The sequence below is a fragment of the Microtus oregoni genome, unplaced genomic scaffold, assembly GCF_018167655.1.
Source record: "Microtus oregoni isolate MIOR12 unplaced genomic scaffold, Mior012 000037F_ref0000500, whole genome shotgun sequence".
In the NCBI taxonomy this organism is placed as follows: Eukaryota; Metazoa; Chordata; class Mammalia; order Rodentia; family Cricetidae; genus Microtus; species Microtus oregoni.
The window spans coordinates 12,948,502-12,965,588 of record NW_024543096.1 but is presented as its reverse complement, the minus strand read 5'-3'; the positions used below and the strand labels follow the sequence as shown (position 1 = coordinate 12,965,588).

The 17,087-nt window shown below is 37.4% G+C and overlaps 1 pseudogene; it reads right to left on the bottom strand.

The window, feature by feature from the left end:
* Positions 1-1,178: 1,178 nt before the first annotated feature.
* On the bottom strand, positions 1,179-1,411 carry LOC121433326 (annotated as a pseudogene).
* Between the last annotated feature and the right edge of the window lie 15,676 nt (positions 1,412-17,087).

Here is a 17,087-nt window from a genome sequence, read left to right as displayed (position 1 = left end):
CAGCTATCTATATGTTTATGGATTTACATCTGTGTCTTTAATTAAATTCCATTGATCAATGTGTCTGTCTTTATGCCAATATCATGAAGTTTTTATTACTTTAGCTTTGTAGTATGGCGGTAAGTCAGGGATGGTGCTACCTCTGGAAATTCTTTCATTGTACAGGACTGTTTTAACTATCCTGGGTTTTTATTTTTCCATATGAAGTTCAGAATTGTCCTTTCAAGATCTGTAAAGAATTGTGTTAAAATTTTGATGGGGATTGCATTGAATCAGTAGATTACTTTTGTAAAATGGTCCTTTATACTATAGTAATTCTAATGATCCATGAGCATTAGACATCTTTCCATCTTCTGATATCTTCTTAAATTTCTTTTTTCAAAGACTTGAAGTTTTTATCATAAAGTCTTTCACTTTCTTGGTTAGAGTTACCCCAGGATATTCTATATGATTTGGGGACTATGAAAGGTATTGTTTCCCTGATTTCTTTCTCAGATTATTTATTCCCAGTGTTTTCATGTGTGGAATTAAGTCCCCTAGGTTGGAATTTTCCTTCTGTAGGACAAAATTTGTAGATAGATATTGTTTCAATTTGACTTTATCACAGAATATCTTGTTTTCTCCATGTATGATGATTGAAAGTTATGCTAGGTATAGTAGTCTGGGTTGGCATCCATAGTCTTGTAGAGTCTTCAAGACATCTGTCCAGGCCTTTCTGGATTTTTAGAATCTCCACTGAGAAGTCAGCTGTAGTCATAATAGATTTGCCTTTATATGTTACTCAACTTTTTCTCCTTGCAGTTTTTAATAGTCTTTCTTTGTTCTGTATATCTAGCACTTTGATTATTATGTAGCGAGGGTACTTTCTTTTCTGGTCCCATCTATTAGGTGTTCTGTATGCTTCTTGTACCTCTATAGGTGATGCCTTTCTATAGGTTAGGAAAATATTATTCTCTGATAATGTCCTAGATTTCCTGGATGTTCTGTGTCAGGAGTCTTTTAAATTTAGCAATTTTTTTTGTCAGATATATCTATTCTTTTCTATTGTATCTTTGATTCCTGAGATTCTCTCTTCCATCTCTTAAAATTTGCTTGTGAAGCTTGCCTCTGTAGTTCCTGTTCATGTTCCTAAATTTTTCTTTTCCAGAATTCTCTCAGCTTGTGTTTTCTTTATTGCTTCTATTTCTTTTTTCCTCCACTCATACTGCGCTCCCTCAATGGCAAGAGGCATCTGCAGAGAAGCAGCAACTAAAGCCGCTTCACACTCAGGAGGAAACAGTGTGCCTCATCATTGTCTTGGGTCTCCTGTCTCAGGTTTTGGGCCTTGGGTCTTGGGTCTCTGGTGTTCTACACAGTCAGAGAAAGTTCTCTAGGAACAAACTGTAGAGATGTTCCCTGAAAGGTTAGTCTTTATTGCTTCTATTTCTATTCTCATTTACTGGAGAGTTCTAACCCTTTCCTTCAACTGTTTGTATTTTTATAGATTTCTTTAAAGGATTAGCTCATTTCCTCCAGTTGTTTGTGTTTTCCTGGATTTCTTTAAGGAATTTATTCATTTTATTGTTAATCTATCTCCCTCTATCTGCTTCATCTTTTCCTCCATTTATTCCTTTATCATCTTTATAAAGTTGGTTTTATGGTCTTTTCCTTGTACTTCAGCTGCACTGGAATATTCAGAACCTGCTGTTTTAAGATACCTGGCCTCTAGTGGAGACATATGGCCCTGGCTGTTGTTAGTTGTATTTTTATGCTGGTATTTCAGCATCTGGGGTTGGATGATTAAAAATGCTGATTTTTGGATTTATCTTCATACGGTGGTTGCTTTGTTCATTAGTGTTTTTTTTCCCTCTCTGGGTTTTCAGAGATTGTGATACTGTTGTGTGTTATCTGTTTTTCTGGTGGTTGTTTTGTTCATTAGTGTTTTTTCCCCTCTCTGGGTTTTCAGAGATTGTGATACTATTGTGTGTTACCTGTTTTTCTGGCCTCTACAGTTGCTGTGTTTATAGGAAGCACCTGCTTGTATTGGAGGCTGGTTTACTGGGAAGAGTTGGGGAAAGCTAGGTTGGAGAAGGTCTTTGCTATCCCTTGGTTTGGGGTCAGAGAGGAAAGGGAAACAACAGCTACAGACCTAAAGATGAGACTGGGGGGACCTATTCTCTGGAGTAAGAAGAGAGGTGTATCTTCCTACCTTCAACTTATTACACAGGGAGAAGCTGCAGTTGGATTAGAAGAAGCTGCCTGATAGAGTTGTGATCTGGGAAAAAGCAACTAGGGGTGGTAGGGAGGTTGGGAGGAAATGGTTTATTGGATCCACAGGAAATGTAGGTAGTGGTGACTGTAGACTGTAGCTGGTGTTCTGTCGCAGTGCTAGGGACGTGACTGGGGGCACAGAGAGAGAAGGCAAGGCATGCCAGCAGTCTAGCTGGTTTTCTCAAAGCACAGTTTCAGATCAAGAGACAATCAAATAAAAATTTAATGAGAAGACTGAACACTGTTATTCATTAGGATAATGTACAGTAAAAGCACCATAAATTCCAGTTATTACTTGGTAAAGATTAAAATGACAGTCATAAGTATTACCAGATTTTCTTGACTCTTAAAAACACAGCAATACAATATCAAAACCAAAAATTTGTTTTTAACTATGCTTTTATCAATAAAGACTTGAGAACCAGATGCTAGGGTGAAAACCTACTAGCTCAGAGAGGTAGAGAAAACACCCAGCTTCTTCTGCTGCTGTCATCCCTAGAAAAAAGAGCTTTCTCCTAACCTTTTCAAACAAAGACTCCTCCTCCCTTGTACTTCCTGTGCCCCTCCTCTCTCCTCATGCTTCTGACTTCCCGTTACATTCTGTTTTTCCCCCCAGCTACTGGTTGCTTGCTCTGCTTTTTGACCTCTGGTTAATTTTACTTAATCCTGTTTACAATAATCAAGCAGAAAGCTCTTGGATTAAAGGTGTGTGATAGGACTGAGCCACTCCACAGCTTGAAACAAGTTTTTCCAGGAAATAATGCAATCTTGGGGGTCACAGCATGATCAAATATCCTGCATCAAAAACTTACAAACAGTGTCTGTTACACAGCTAGCAGGTAGCACACACTTCAAAATGCATGTGAATGGGGACAGAGTCTTATATCCATAAGCCCACATGTCATTGAATGTGTATTAGAAAAAAGACAGGTAGTTAGATTCTGAGGTGGCCATTATTCACTGAAAAGTACATTGTTAGCTAAGAATATCACTCTTCCTTGGCCAGTACTACTACTTATAACATTATTAGAATCTGGAAAAGAAACCTTTATGTATCTTTTTGTATTCAGCCCTCCAAAAATCAAAATTCATGAGATAAGGATACAAGGTTATTTATCTTATTGCTGAGAAAAAAAATATGTAGGCCCGATTTTTGACAACAGTTCTTTATCCTAGAAGAAATGTGTATGTGTATGTGTGTGTATGTGTGTATACATACTAATATTAAGCACACAAGATAAAAATATGTCACCCAAAGTTTTACATGTTAACAATTAAATAATCATAAAAGACATAGATTCTTATTAAAATGCCAGAATATATGGAATACTGTAATATTTCTCCTGTGGGGTATAATAGAAATAATCTTTAGGCAAACAGCTAGTAGAGATATTAGCATGTGAACACATGTTGAAAACGAAATGTATAGCCATATATACTGGACTAAAAAGAATGCAGGTATGGAATACACTGTTTTGAAGAATCTGAATGATGGCAGCATAGGGAAGGGTTAATCATGGAGTGTCTGCAGGCACTCCTGGCATAGTGTTCAGTACTGAGACTGAAGACCTAGTAAGATTATTGTTATTTAAATACAGCAATGTGCCAATTATTATCTACACACCAATGGGCAGAACAGTGAGTAATTATGGAACAGTAATTTCTGTTGCCTTTGAAAAAAGTATATTCAGAGGTACTATTGTGAGCTTAAGTAAAAAGAGAACCTCCTCGTAGGAAATATCAATATGAAATTATGGGTAATTATTTGTATTGGTAAATTTGCCAAACACTTTTTTTATTTCTGCTGAAAATGTTAAAAACCACTGTCAAGTTACTGAGTGCCCAAGTTATGGTCAAGAGATCTGTTTTTCCATTATCAGAAACCAGGACTTTTCAAGGATTGTCTGATTCTAGGGGTTGGCACAAGAAAAGGACAAGATGAACCTGGGACATTCTGACACACATTACAAAGAAATTTTGTAAATGATTCGAGAGATAACTGAAGAGGCTCTAACTAGCCAAAGAGAACATTTTACGTTTTAGAAAGGCTAGGTGTTAAGATCAATTGAAATCCACAGGGTGTAAACAAAATCATTAGTTCATAGAGGCTATATTTAGAAATTACTTTCTGATCAAGATCATTTTTTTATTTTACATTTTAAAATTCTAGGGAAAGAAAAAATCAAGTCTTATTCTGTCTTCTCCTACTGAAGCTTTATCACCAAGCAGTCGAAGAGTAGGCGAGACGTAAAATATCCTCATAAGTTCCTTATAGTAGATTAACAGCATGGCAGTTGTAAATGTAGAATAACTACAAGTTGCAGCCGAAGGGAACAAGTGGATCTGGGGTGGGTTGAGTTAATAGCTCCCACCATTGCCAAGACAAGGAACTATGTACTTCCTGATTGCAGAACATGCTAGCTCAAATGGCCTTTCTGCATCAAGTACCTGCAACCAGGGGCTAATATGACAGAAATCCAGACTGCAAAGAGTGTCTGCAACTATTTCAGATCCTACTAGAGAAATGCTGACTCTGAGAAACTCCAAGGTCAAAGATTAAGAGTTTTTGACGGCTATATAGAAAAGAATGGGTGAAGGAGTCATCTGTAGAGTAAGAGGCTGAATAGACATGTCACATATTTTTTACGTGTCAAAACAAAGTATAACATTTAGAAACACATGCTTTCATGTTAAAAATTATTAAAAAGTGAAAAACTAAGTTACTGTCATGAGAATCAGGATACTTATTTTCTTGCTGGGAGACGAGCCAGGGTAAAGACATGGAATATAGAAGAGGTTCTGAGGATTGGGAAATGACTCGTGCTGTGGAATATTATTTTTAAATGTGTTACATTCATTTATGCTGTAGAATGTTTGTTCAATGATGCAAAGATGTATTTCATTCTTTTGTGTTACATTTATTTAACTCTGTGAAGCTGTGTTATTTTGTCTGTCTAAAACACCTGAATGGTCTAATGAAGAACTCAACAGCCAATAGCTAGGTAGGAGAAAGGAAAGGCAAGGCCAACAGGCAGAGTGAATAAATAGGTGGAGAAATGTGGGAAGAAAGATCAAAGTTTGAGAAAAGGAGGAGACATCAGGGACCAGCTACCTAGCTACAGAGTAAGCCATGGAGTAAGAAGTAAAGAAAGGAATATAGAATAGACAAAAGCCTAGGGTCAAAAAGTAGATGGGATAGTTTAAGAAAAGCTGGCTAGAATCAAGCCAAGCTAAGGCCGGGCATTCACAAGTAGTATTAATTCTCTGTGTGATTATTTAGGAGCTGGGTGGTGGGTCTTTCAAAGACCAAAGAGTAGAAAGAAAACAAAACAAAACAAAAAACAGCTGCAACCTATCTTGGTAACATTTGTAAGGAAATTGTTAAAAGTTTGCTAATCTTCTAACCCACTTGTTTTAAGTTTTATATATGCGTTTAGTTTTACAAGAAGGTAGAAAAACAATATAGAAAGGGTGAACTATATTAATGGCATGACAGGATACAATCAAATATTAAAATGAATATACGAGGCAATTATATTGGGCAGTAAATTTTAAAGTTTTTTTTTTTTTTTTTTTTTTTTTTTTTTTTTTTTTGTCCGTATTCACTCAACAGAAACACTTACTGTGTGCCCATCAAGCAGCTGGGCCATACCAGGTGCTTCAGCTCTTGGGGAATTTAGAAGATACACCAGTTATTTTTATCAGCTGACATTGCAATGAGATAAACAGACTCCCATAAAATCTTCCCACACAAAATGGAATTCAGAGAGTTGATTTTGCAAGTTAACAGAGGGAAAGAAACTAAAGAGGAAGTTGAGAGCGGGCAGGGTTAAGAAGTTGTTGGCGTCCCAGGGGCTGGAAAGGAAGCAAAGGTTCCATCCTCACACATTCGTAAACTGGAGGTAAGAGTGTGGGTCTGTATCCTGATGAGGACAGAGACAAGCCAAAGGCAGGAAAAGATCTTCTTTAGGAACAAATGAGAGAAGGAGAGAGCCCTGGCTTTTCTTGCCACTTGTTCTCAGAAATATTATTCTAGAATTTAATACCAAACCTCCAGTTTGATTTTACTTGTCATTTTTATAAGTATGAAGACTGGCCACTTCGTTATGACAAAATCTTCAGCAACAGCTTATAATTTTTGGTATGGACATGAAAATGTATAATCACATACTAAAACTGGGCACAAGAAGGTAGCTATTAGAGGTTTTGGTTGTGTGCCCATTTGAAGGCATGAGTGAACAATTTGCCAGATTAGTGACCCAATATTTCTGTTCTTAACTGATAAAAGAACACAATGGGCCCACAGCATTTTAATTTGGGCTCTTTGTTGATCACGACTCTAACAAGTGAACAGAAGGACTTATTTGGTAGAAATTTTGGTGAACAGCTTGTTGCAAGATTAAACAAAACAAGTTCTATTCAGACCAAGTTTGTCACTTTGGCACATGAGGTGATGAAAGAAAATGACCTTCACGTGGTCTTGGAAGTGAGGCCAGATGAAATGAAAAAGTAGTGTTTTTTGCGATTCTCTGAGTGTTCACGTATGAAGGAGGATGTTATGTTTCTTCAATGGAGGGGCAGCTGGTGAATTTTTGTAACCTTCAAACTCTTCCTTGGATGCGTGCATGTGTGTGTGTTTGTCAGTCTGTCTCTGGGGGCACATAGATCACAAGTTAATATTAGGCATCTTTCTCTGTAGCTCTCCACCCTTTTATTTTGAACCAGTGTCTCTCACTGAAACTGAAAGTTCACTGATTGGCTAGATGAGTTGAACAATAGCCCCCTCAAATCTACCTCTCTTTCTCTCTGAGCAACTCTCACTACCAAGCCCTGGGGTTTCAGGCATGTGCTACTGTGCCCAGCTTTTTATATGGGTACTCGGGATCCAAATTAAAGTCCTCATGCTTGTATAGGAAGCACTTTACCAATTATGCCATTTCCCAGACTCCTCACCCTTTACTTTTAAAGGGCACTATTACTCACTATGAAGTCCTTTATAAACCCCAGGGCTAACTGACTACATATGGAGGATATTTTTGGTTTCACACCTGTTTTGGTTGGACATCTGCCTCTGATGTAGATTGTGATGATGATCATGTAGAAGACAGAGCTTCTGTTAAGCATCCCTACAAGTCACAGGACAGTCTGCCTAAGAAGAATTCTACCCTTAATATCAACAATGCTGGGTGGGAAACACTTATCTGTAGCCTTTGGTTATTTACTTTTCTCTAAAGTCTACATGTGTTAAATTTGGTTTATAGCTATGGAGAATTCCCTAACAACTGAGTTATTCAATTTGAATACAATTACCAAAAAAGAATATTTAAATGGGCTGGGCGGTGGTGGTGCATGCCTTTAATTCCAGTACTTGGGAGGCAGAGGCAGGTGGATCGTTGTGAGTTCGAGGCCAGCCTGGCCTACAATAGCTAGCTCCAGGACAGGATCCAAAGCTGCAGAGAAACCCTGTCTTGAAAAAAACAAACAAAAAAAATAAGTGTTTTTAACTATCTGTAAATAATTGTTATTTCTCTAAAAGTTGTACTTCCAGAGAAGGGGACCTAAAGTTTATTTAGTATCAGAAATTACAGTCTTATTTGACTTGTATAATTTTCTGCTAGCTATCAAGTGATTTAGCTGTATACACTTGTAATAATTAAAAATCCTGGAGATCCTTGTTTCATAGTTGGAGAAAATGAAGTCAACAAAGGCTAAGATACTATCTGAAGGTGATTTGTCCAGTTTATGCCATGTGTGTGTGTGTGTGTGTGTGTGTGTGTGTGTGTGTGTACATGAAGGCCAGAGATCGACATCAGATATCTTTCTTAATGAGACAGGGTCTCTTAATAAACTACAAGCTCACTGATTTGGTTCATCTAGACGGCCAAGTAGCCCCAGAAATCCTGTTTCCATTTTCTAGCTGTGTTATTTCAAGCATGTATCTTCATTCCCAACATTTTACATGGATGCTGGGGACCCAATTCTAAGTCCTCATTCTTGTGTAACAAGAACTGCCCTGACTAAACCATCTTTTAAGCCCTGCCTCTTGTGTTTTGAGTAATAATGTTATGGTTAGGTTATGTTTATGTGTGTCCTCTGTCAGTTGCTTTTTACAAGATGACAAACAGGTCTCAAAAAAACTGTGAGTATCCAAACTTTTTCTCTGCAGGCAGGATTATAAAGAAACAGCATGGATTATATATCTATCAAATACGCTTAATTCTATCTTTCAAATTAATACTTACAGACTGGTGAAGCTTTGAAAGATGCATATAAATATCTCATTACTCTGTCTAGCTTCTAGACCTTATACCGCTTCAGTTAGCACTATGCTGCTAAGTTTCCTTAATGTCCTTTCATGGGTTCATAGCTCATTTCTTCTTAGTGCTTTATAATCTTACAGTTCTGGATGTGCTGAGGTTTTCTTATGCAAGTCCTGAAGGACATCCTAGATGCCTCCATATTCTGACAACTTTGCATCAAGCTCATAGAAAGACTATGCAGGTCAGTGAATTTGGCTAAGTAGTACAGACCATGATTATTGGTTTATGTGGTGTGTGCTTACTTACAAGAGACACTTTCACCTTCACATTCTCACCAAGAATGAGTAAGAGTTCTTGTTGTTTTTCATCCTTATCAGTGTTAGCGTGGTTAGTGTTTCAAGTTCTGGCTATCCCATCAAGTATGTACTGTAGAATTGTTTTAGTGTGCAGTTACCTAAAGGCAAATACTCCAGTTCCCACCAAAGTTTGGGTGGTGTCCATTAGAGCAGTAAGAGACTGGCTTGTAAAGATTAGACTGTGTGGAATTACTAGGTAATGCTTGCAAATGCTAGATTACCTTTTTGCCTGTAGCAATGTAAGGGTGCAGAAAAGGGCCTTCAACGGACACATTTAGTGTCAGTGTCTTGGTCTTGGGCTGGTAGTTTCTAGAATAGCAAGTTTCTCTTGTTTAAAGATCAGAATATCACTAATGCAGGGAGCAGTTAAGCTAGCTCCCCTGAGAATCTTTGACTCAGAAAACAGTAATATGCTCAAGGTGACACAGTTGGTCATCCTGGATCTAGAGTACATATTTTAAAATTAGCATCTTTCTCCCCCCAATTCATGGTGATTTCTTTCACATCTCTTCCTGTTATTTTTTGTAAAGTTACATACTGAGTTCATGCATATTTACAAAGTACCACCTGAAGTGCTGACATAGTATATATTGTGTAATGTTCAATCAGAGTAAACAATCTAGCTACTCAAAAAATATCACTCCTTTATAGTGATACATAAACTTTTTGCTTTAAATATATATACATAGTATATTATTACCATTCTTAGTCATCCCTCCATACTGTAGAATTCTCATCCTGTTTTTCCTTTATACCTACAGTTTAGTAACCATTAGTACCCATTCACTACCTCTTTCTTCCCTTCACAATCTCTTGTAAGCATGCTCAACTTCTACTAGATTCTTTTAAGATTTCATACTTGAGTAAAATTAAATGGTAGTTGTTCTTCGCTATCTGACTTTTTCTCTATCATAGTGATCTCTTATTCTTTCCAAGAGAATTTTCTTTATTTTTTTGGCTTGTTTTGGTCATGGATTCCATTGTATTTAAATGTTGAATCAGCATTACATACCCTTGTGTTGTTGCATGATATATTTTATACATTGTTTAATTTGATCTGGTAATTTTTGAGGGATTTTATATCTGTGTTAATATGACACATTGGTCCATAGTGTAGGTTATTAATATCAATTACAGAGAGTTGATTAACAATATTGTATACAGCTGTGTCCTTTCTGATGCTCTGTTTTCCGAAGTTGTTTTTTTCTGATACTGGGATACAAAAGATACTCAACTTTTTTTTTTAATTGTAGTTCTAAGAGATGTACTCAGTATATCTTTGTGTTCTGTTGTTAGTACATATGCAGTAAAACTTTTCATGTGTTCTTATAATCTTTAGGTCTTTGTTATTATTTTAATCTGTAAGTATCATTTCATACTTTTTAAAAAGTTATTTATTTATTTTATGTTAATGAACATTTTACCTACATGGATGTTTGTGTACTTTTGTGTCTAGTGCCCAACTAGGAGAAGATGTCGGCTTCCCTGGGACTGGACTTTTAGACAGTTATGGGACACCATGGGTGTGTTGGGAATTGAATCTGGGTATTCTGGAAGAGCAGTCAGTGCTCTTAAACACTTTGCCGTTTTTCTACCTCGTCATCCAGTCATTTTTAATGCTTCTTTTCATATCTGAAAAATCTGATACATTTCCTTGCTCTGATGGCTATTCTAACTAGAATTCCTTTAGACCCTCTACCTTCTTTTGACTAGTATTAGTGTGAAAAATATTTTCCATTCCTTTACTTTTGATCTATGATTCATATTTATTTTTGAAGTGGGTTTCTTAGAAACAATATATTGTTGGATTTTGGAGCTTGTTTTCCTCTCTGTGTTGTTGTTTCTTGCCAGGTGCAGAAGGTTCTTTTGGTTTTCAGTGTGAGGTCTTCCAGTGCACAGTGCAGGGGAACACATAGTAGCAAGAGCATGGTTGCAGCTGGGTCATTGAGTTAGTATTCAGGAAGCAGGTAACCGACAGGAAGTGGGTCTGGGCTATCAAACCTCAATTACACTTCCCACAAGGTACTTCCCCCTGGTGTGGGAGGTCCTTCTGTCTATGTGTTGCTTTTATTGGTTAATGAATAAACAGCTGCTTTGAGCCTATGGCAGGAAAGAACAGAACTAGGCAGGGAAAGTTAGGCTGAATGCTGGGGAAAAAAGAAGGGCAGAGTCAGAGAGAAGCCATGGAGCCACCACTGGAGACAGATTTGCTGAAACTTTGCTGTAGGGCCCAACCTCATAGTGATGCACAGATTAGTGAAAATGGGTTAAATTAATATGTAAAAGTTATCCAATAAATAGCTAGAGTGAATGGGCCAAGCAGTGATTCAATTAATACAGTTTCTGTATGATTATCTCAGGTCTAAGCTAGCCGGGCAGCGGGGAACCAACAAGTGGCCTCCTCCAACATCCCCCAGCAGGTTTGATATTTTGAGGCTTCTACAGCCTTCCAAAACAGTACTGCCACCTAAGCACAAATGGTCAGACAAGCCTATGGGGAAATCCACTTTCAAACTCCAACAGAGGGCACTTAGATGTCTTGGAAGCTCACTGGAAAATTCAAGATGCTAGGTTAGATGTGATGGCAGGATCAGATGTCACTGGTCACATAGTATCTACAATCAGGAAGAAAGACTGTTGCAATGCATGTTTTCTTTTTCATCCACTGTGGTGGTTTCAATTATTTGAAGGTTTGGCTCCCACTTGGCAGACTGTTTAGAAAGGATTAGGAGGTATTGTCCTGTTGGAGGAGGTGTGTTACTAGTGGTAGATTTTGAAGTTTCTCAAGTCCACTTCGGGCCCAGTCTTGCTCTCTTCTTCTCTCTCTCCCTCTCTGACTTCTGAATGCAGATCCAAATCTAAGCTCTCAGCTCCTGCTTCTATGCTATGCCTGCCTGCCTGCCACCTCAATCGCCTATATGATGGTCATGGACTAACCCTCTGAAACTGTTAGCAGTCCTCAATCAAATGCTTTGTTTTAAAAATTGCCTTGGTCAGAGTCTTTTCACAGCAACAGAGCAATAACTAAGATACCTACTCTGACAACTTTTGCATTTGAATGCTATGTTTAGACAATAGCATTAAGATATTAAATGATATATCTGGATTTATTACAATGATATTTCTTTTCCCATCTCTTGCATTTGTTATCTTTGTCTTTCACACCATTTCTGTCTTTTGTTTTATTAATTTAGAATTTATTTGGATCCATTTTTTCTCCTTTTTGACATGCCAATTTTAGGTGTCTGCATTTACTTATGTTAATTTTTAAAATAGTTGTCACAGAGTTTGAAATAAATATTTATAATTCATTCATGTTTGTTCTCAAATAATATTGCTTCACTGGCATTGCAAGTACTCCAGAATAAGATATTCTTGATTCCTTCACCCTGCCCAGAACAATGATGGCTATTGTTCAGCCAGGTAACCAAATGCTCTATCACTAAGCTGCACCTTACTCCTCTTCCTTCTATTACGTAGATTTTTCCTTCTCTGTTGAATTTCTTTATATCTTCAGTGTATACACTGTATGGGTTTTTATGTCTTGTTTTGTTTTGATTTTGTTTCTCTGCTTTTTATCCTTTTTGGTGTCTGCTGAGCATTGCAAGTATTGGATTTATTGGAGCATTAAGTTTTGGGAAAGTCTTTGCCATATTAGAACAAATAGTGCTTTTGTGCTATTTTTGTGTGTTTTTCATGCATTCCCACTACTTTTATTTTTAGTTTGTGGTTTTCTCACAGTTCTTGGTCTTTCTGTTCATTTGCCTTCAATCCTTACCCTCTGTACTTTCAGAGTTGGAAGTGACTGTGACCACATTCTCAGGTTCACAGTTCTTCCTCAGCTGTGTTCTGTACACTGTCAAGCTCATCAGATCCATTGCTCATTTTTGTCTCAAGTGTTTGCTCTATAGTCATCACATCGTTGTGACCATCTCTGTGCTCATAATGTCTATCCACTTCTGCATTGTCTAATTTTTCCACTAAAATTCCTAGTTTATTAATCCTATGTATTTAAATTTTTTTTAATCTGAATTGCTATATTCCTGTTCCAGTAGCTGCACAGAGTCTTCAAACAGTATATGTGTGTGTGTGTGTGTGTGTGTGTGTGTGTGTATGTGTGTGTATGTATATATCCATAGCTGATCAAAACACAGAGAACAACTGATAAGGGTGCCCAGCACCATGGATAAATCTACAACAGCAACTCATCAAGTGCAGTTGGAAGAGAACTAGATTTGAGTCACTGTCTTTATTTTGTTTAGACAACAATTAGAGTATTCAGTTTCCTTATCTGTAAACCCTGAATTACCAGGGATATGCTGAGGTCTACTCCTCAACATGACAATGGTTAAATTTTAGGAAATTTGAGACTTAGCTATAAAAGATTGTTACTTAAAAAGTATAAATTGTATAAAACTTTGATTATATCATTAAAGGTAAAATAACATTCAAAACTTGTGAATTCCAAATTACCTCACAAAGCTTCATTACCTATGTCTTTTAATTTAGTTCAGTGACAATTACAGGTTACAATAATGCCAAATTCATACAAATTGGCAGCTGTACTTAATTTAAACTCTTGGTGATTTCTGTAATTAGAAAATAGTGGTGAGTATTCATATCACAGATAAAATCTAGAAGTTTGTGTTCTTAATTATTATATTGTAAATAGCACAAAATTAGGATACTTACCTAGCTTTTAAAAGAAATGATATCATTCAGCAAAATTAGCCTCCATTCATTGATGAGTGAGTGAATTTTACTACATACCTATGTTGTAAATTTTTATCCTATTCATTAACCTCAAAGAAGCTATCAGCTTTCCTTCATATCAGAACTCAACTAGTTCCTTAGTTGCAGTGAAGGGCTTACTATGGATACATGACAAAGGTCCAGGAGCGCCTCCTGCGAGAGTTTGCTGGGCTGCATGATCAACAAACATGCGTTATGCATTTTATTTATGTTTAACTGTGATACACTACCTAGAACTTTGGACATATTAGTTACATATGGCTATGAGGCGAAGGAGAAATGGAAAGAAGATTATGACTTATCAATAGAAGGTTTCCGAATATGTGTTTCCATGTAGGTTCTGAAGGAGGAATGTAAGCCGTGACAGTTTAAGAGTGGAAGCAAAGATGACAGGAATTCGCTGGCGTGATTTTATCTTTCTTTGTTTAACTGACTTGCTTATTATCTTTAGTTTGAATACCCTGGCTTTTGTCCAGAGGTCCTTGGACTTCAGAGGCATTCTGAAAAATCAGAATCTCCTGGGGTTTGAAGTCCTGGCTTCTTTTCCTGGAGCCTACAGCCCAGCTGTGCCTACCCACTGGGCTTTGGGAAGCTCTGGAAATGAGGGATTTAGAATTGTTTTCAAATTCTGCTCTGCTACTTCCTCGTGGGATCACCTGGAACCACTGACTTGATCTCTGTGCTTCCATTATTCTACTTATAGGAGGGAACAATGGTCAAGGAGAAACAGGGCTGCAATGTGTACAATAACAGGTGACATCGGGCAGTATTGGAAAGTGGGGGACCCCTATGTTATATTGCCCTTTTGTCAATTTTTTTTGCTTTATACCTGTCACTACTTAAACAGTTTTATCTAAAAATTTGATTTTCTCCTCCTTTTTGTACTGTAAATATAATTGTCCATATAGCAATAATTTCTTAAAACCCTTTTCTTTATGTTTCTTCTGTGAAAAAAAAAACATAGCTTTTTCTTCTTCTTTTAGGATGAATAATGAACTATATTTTCAATTTAATGTTATCAGTAGGAAGGTTTTAATTAATAAAAGACAAAATTTTCTTCTTTTTAAAGCTAAATTCTATTTTTATTTTAAACCTGATGGAAGCTTTTTATGTCTCATATGGTTATTATGTGCTGGGCTTTTAAATCTGGAGTCAGATCTGTATAAAACATATTAAAGATACATTCAATCTTAAATTGTATTAAGTCATTTAGCCATCTGTTTTAGAGAGAGATACCAAGTGCTTAAAATTAAACTTGACAAATATTTCATAAAAAGTTAAGTGTGAAAAAGAGTGGTATTTAAAATGACTCAGAGGGCTTTCATTGCTGCCCTTTTTCCTTTAGCCACAAGATGGAGCCTTTGCATTCTGAATCTCTACCGAGAAGTCAAAAATGTAAAATGGTCGACAAAAGACTTTAAAGGATTCCGTATCATTTCCTCCAAACACTCTCCACTATACCTTCTGGATTAGAAAGAATACAGTTGACATGCAGGCAAGAGTGCATTTCTCTTTGAATTCCAAATGACAATTTATGTGTGTTTTGTAGCTGGGTCCTTTGCTCAGCTATTTCGTGCATCACTGAGAAAAGTCCCTCTCAACAACCAACATCTGCATTCCATTACATAATTCTCAAGACAGAAACGACACCCGATCTAGGGCTTGTGAAATACTAGTCGCAATGAATGGTTCTCTCCATTCGGCTAGGTTCAAAACACAGAAGGCGAGAAAAGAGTTGAAAACAGGCATGGCACATGCATCTCTCAGCTGCCTCCGCTCGGCCTGTGAGTTGCTTCTTAGTCTTCTGCTGTTTATTCTGAAAGACCTGTATGGCTTGTTTTTATGGGATTTTAAGATTGGGGAGACAGATACCTTTCATTCAACTTCTTAGGCAAAGAAAGTATTCCTTATCTACCGTCCCTTGATCATCTAACTGTTGGTGCATCTAAAACCCCACCACACTCTACCCCTTTGGTCAAAGGCTGTGTCAATGAAAAAGATCAACTATCTTAAGATTAACTCTAGTTTGGCTTTCAAGTAAGTAAGTTAATGTAGAACATTGCATTTGAAAAATAATCAGCCAGTACCTGCCACTGAGGCTTAGAATCTAACCCAATATTTTGTTTTGGGTGTGGAGCTTTCAAGAAATTACTTAACATTGGAAAAACAAAAGTCCAACATTTTTTGTGTTTCCTCCTGACTTACAATTCAAGCTCGTCTTATGTAGGAGTTCCTTGCTCTATCTGACCAGCCTCTTACCAAGGCTGCATTCCCTACACCAGAAGACACGCTGTTCATGTGAAGATAAACTTCATTTACATTCAAGCAGAATCATGATCTCATGGTTTGAATTTTTTAATATTTCTTTCTTTCTTTCTTTCTTTATTTATTTATACTAAATTTACAACCTCATGCGAATCTCAATTTCTTTTAAGCCTTTGTGTAGTCCTGGGATGGGGTTGAAAGGAAGTGAATCTGGGGTCCTGTCATTAGCATGGAGGCAGCTAGCTGACACCATCTCAAAGGGCTCACTTCTATAAGTAGCTCCTTGTCTAAAACAGCTACTTAGCGCCTCCCAAGGTCTCCAGAACAATTTTGTTTGACCTTTTGTTAAAGACTGCCTCCACTAAGCAACTGATTTTCCCATTCCCAAGGGTGGAAGGTTGAGACAGGTTTTACTGCGCTGTATATTAAAATTGTGTCAACTCACCTGGGTCACAGGCAGCACGTGGAATTCTTAGTTATCTAAAAATAGAGAACACAGCTACAATTCTTTAGCTCAAGGATTGCGTTACCTGGGTGGTGTTATATCAACTTGAGGCATTTCCCGAAGAGATGATTTAACAGTGAGGGATCCCCTGTGGCTGGTACAATCAGGACAGAGGCCTCTGTGATACAGTGTGGGTGGGGATGTTAATCAAAGATACTTTGAGGTGGTTCACATCTGTGTGAGGTTAGTAATGCTAAGAGTGTCACCTTCTCTGGGTAACCCTATCAATGATAAAGATGGTTTCATGCCAAATTCCTTGAAAGGACAAAGGGGATTTTCTGGTGCCCATTCTGAGCCCACAATAATTCAGTTGACTTTTACCACTTGGCTACTCCCATTGTTCTGTGAGAGTCAAGAAGGATCTGCCATGCTGTGAAACATATTTTTATCGGCAGCATAATGTTTATGAGAAAATAGGCCAGTCTTCTCAAGATCATCTGCAATGTTTTGGTTTGAAAGTGAGAGCACCATTCTGAGGGCTGCACCACTTTCATTAGGGTTTGGTGAAGACAAATGTGTCATACTAGAAACTTGCCTTTTCTTTTCTTTTGTTGCCTAAAATAGTCTGCTTTGTGGTTTCTATGTTTCAAAAGCTGCTCCTCATATGTTCAAATGAGGAGGAGATGCATCTACACCAGTGTTTCTCAACCTTGTTAATGCTGAGACCTGTTAATACAGTTCCTCTCGTTGTGGTGACGC